Raw genomic sequence first — 3367 nt, forward strand, 5'->3', positions numbered from 1 at the left:
GACTGCTAACCAGAAGGCTGGCGGTTCAAACCCACCAGCCACTCCTCGGAAGGAAGATGGGGCAATCTACTTAAACAGAACAGGGAATACTGCATGGTCGATCTACAGTTAATTCTTTGCAATGTTATCAATAATTTGCTATGATCCATGCAGTCATATGCCTTTGCATAGTCAATAAAACAATATATATGGATGTCCTGGAAAAGATCTCTGGGAAACATCCTTCTGGTATTCTTTGCTTTCAGCCATGATCCATCTGACATCAGGAATGAGATCCATCATTCTATTCCCTCTTCTGAATCCGACTTAAATTTCTGAGAGTTCCTAGCCAATATACTGCCACAACCATTTTTGAATTATCTTCAGCACAATTTTAATTGCATGTGATGTTAATTATATTGTTTAATAATTTCCACATTCTTTTGGATCACCTTTCTTTGGAACAGGCACAAATATGGATCTCTTCCAGTCAGTTGGCTGGGTAGCTGTCTTCCAACTTCCTGGCATAAATGAGTAAGCACCTCCAGCACTGCATCCATTTGTTGAAACATTTCAATGGTATTCTGTCAATTCCTGGAGCCTTACTTTTCACTAATTCCTTCAATGCAGCTTGGATTTCCTCCTTCAATACCATTGGTTCTAGATCATATGCCCCTGCTTATTCATCCAAAATTACTAAAATATTGAAAAGAGTTTATGATTTGAGGTTATATATGGTCTTGCTTGGGAGCTCTGGTAGCATAGTGCCTAAGGCACTTGACTGCTAACCAGAAGGCTGGTGGTTCAAACTCACCAGCCACTCAGAAGGAAGATGGGGCAATCTACTTCCATAGTGATACTGCCTTGTAAACCCAAGGAGGGGTTGCTATGAGTCAGGTCTGACTCGACGGCACATAACAATAACAACAACATGGTTTTGCTTTGTATTGGGGGAATGGTTTGTATGTTACTAGGTTGTTCAATATATCTGTTTACCAGGAAATAGCCTTCTAAATAAAAAGATCACTCAGAATTTTTGTCTTTTCTGTTAAACTATAGTGTATATAGGTAAGCAATTCAGAACAGTGATTTCTTTAAATTATTCCCTGATCTCATACACACTATACACTTTCACACACACACAGACACACACACACACAGATAAAATTTACTAAAGGGAAAGGGTAATGCAACAAAGGGAGAAGAGGAAAGGTTAAAAAGTTAGAGGAAAAGCCCAAGGCAGTGCAAAACAGGGAGGCACAAAATTTCAGAGCAAAAATAAACCCTAGACATCATCTGGTCCCACATCCTCATTGTGCAGATGGAAAACCTAAGACCCAGAGAGATGAACTGATTCTCCTGAAGTCACAAACCTTAAATGCTTTTTCAACACCAAGCAGTTTCAATTAATTTGTACTCTTTAGTTTTGTCTACATATAGACCCAATAAATTATTTACAAGATCAATAAAAAAGCTCATAGAAGTAGTTTGATTTTTATTTGTTAAACAAATTAGAAACAGCATTGTGCATAATAGAAGGTACCATAAAACTATTTTTACACCTTGGTTATGTCCAGCTGTGGTATCTGGTTCTTTTTGTAAAAGCTGACCTCACCATAAACCCAAACAAAATCCACTGCTATCAAGTCAATTCCAACTCATAGCAACCCTATAGGACAGAGTAGAACTGCCCCATAGTGTTTCCAAGGTTGTAAATCTTTATGAAAGCAGACTGCCACATCTTTCTTCCACAGAGCAACTGGTGGGTTTGAACCATCCACCTCTCAGTTAGCACCCAAGCATTTTAACCACTGTATCACCAGAGCTCCTGACCTTACCATAAGAATTAAAAAAAAAAAAATGTATTCATGAATGAAACACAAGAGAAGTCAATAAACACAAGTCCTATTCCAGACTTTGAATTCTATTCTATAACTTGGACCTCAATACTGTTTTCTCCTTAGTTAAATAGGAACAATAGTTTCATATCTTAGCCAGTTGTCATGAAAAGCTGTAGAGAGTAGTACCCTCTCTCATCTTTCCTTCTGAAGAGTAGTCAGACTCTCCTTAGTGTTGTGAACATACCCTGCCTAACTGTGCTACTCTTAGCAGCCTAGATTACTCTCTTGTCTTGTTAGTGATTGATTGCCCAGTTGGTCCAAGGGTCACAGGCTCTTATGGCACTTGGTTTCCCCTTAAGTGTTTTGGATAGCAGACAGAGCAAAGGACAGGCAAGAAGTTTGGAGAAAATGTTCTATGCCCAAAGCTGTCACAGGCTCTCACATGACCTTCAGCATGTCACTATCCCCATCTGTGAAATGACGAGGTTGAACCCCAGTCTAAGCTTCTCTATGGATCTGAGGATCTCTACAGCCCTTTCAGCTTGGACAAATGACTTTAGTATTCTGTTCTGAGGCAACACCAAGCAGACTAAAAATGTAAAATGACTTGTGGCCTTTTGTGTTCATATCCAGCTTTCAGATCAGCTAGCTGGTTCCTCTCAGCATGAAGGCTTCTGGTGGTTGCTTGAGGGAGGAAGGCAAAGGGTACCCAAATTGAGAGTCAATTAACTGACCATGAAGTGAGTAAGTTTTCTCCACCTCATAGTATCCACTCCTAAATGAAAAGATGGAAAAGCCAATGATGACACTGTTTTGGAAATGAAGGTTGATAATTACAAAAGGCAATCTCTCATTCAGGAGAGAAGGGACGCCAACACCATGCATTTTTCTAGCTCTGGTATTTTTTGTATCTTATTATGATATGTCTGATATTTCACAGACAAGAAGAAAACAAAAATAAAAGTGCATTTACCATCACCTCTGACAAATGCCACCTACCTCTTTAAGTAAACATATGCCAGCATCTGTTAGTCTGTGGCCCTTGAGCTCTTCAGCAGATATGCAACTGGAACCATTACTTGTCAGGACAAGAAACCACATGTGTACAGAATTAGATTGCAGCAAAGGCAGGGAACACATCTGCCTTTCCCATTTCTTTTGCCTCAGCTATTAGTCCTACCCTTTACACACTGTGGAGAACATGGCACCCCTTTAATGATAATGTCAACACAGGTATAGAAGGTTCCTTGCAACAAAGATCCCAACTAAGATTTCTAGTAAGATGGCAGAATAGACAGACAAGCTACACATACTCTTTTCAAGAAAGAAAAAAGAAACCAATTGACACAGATACAGAAGATAATCCTGGAGCCCTGAGCTTTGAAAAGAAAGGATACAGCAATGGATTAAATACCAACTAGTAGAAGAACTTGAATGAAAAGAGTGAATAAGGAGACAAAGAGTTGCGGTCTGTCAACTATCCTGACAGTACAACCAGTTTGAATATTTACAAGTAGTATTAAAACAATACCAAAAAAAAAAAAAAA

The sequence above is a fragment of the Orycteropus afer genome, unplaced genomic scaffold, assembly GCF_000298275.1.
Source record: "Orycteropus afer afer isolate SDZICR_OR568_19922 unplaced genomic scaffold, OryAfe1.0 scaffold00387, whole genome shotgun sequence".
Classification (NCBI taxonomy): Eukaryota; Metazoa; Chordata; class Mammalia; order Tubulidentata; family Orycteropodidae; genus Orycteropus; species Orycteropus afer.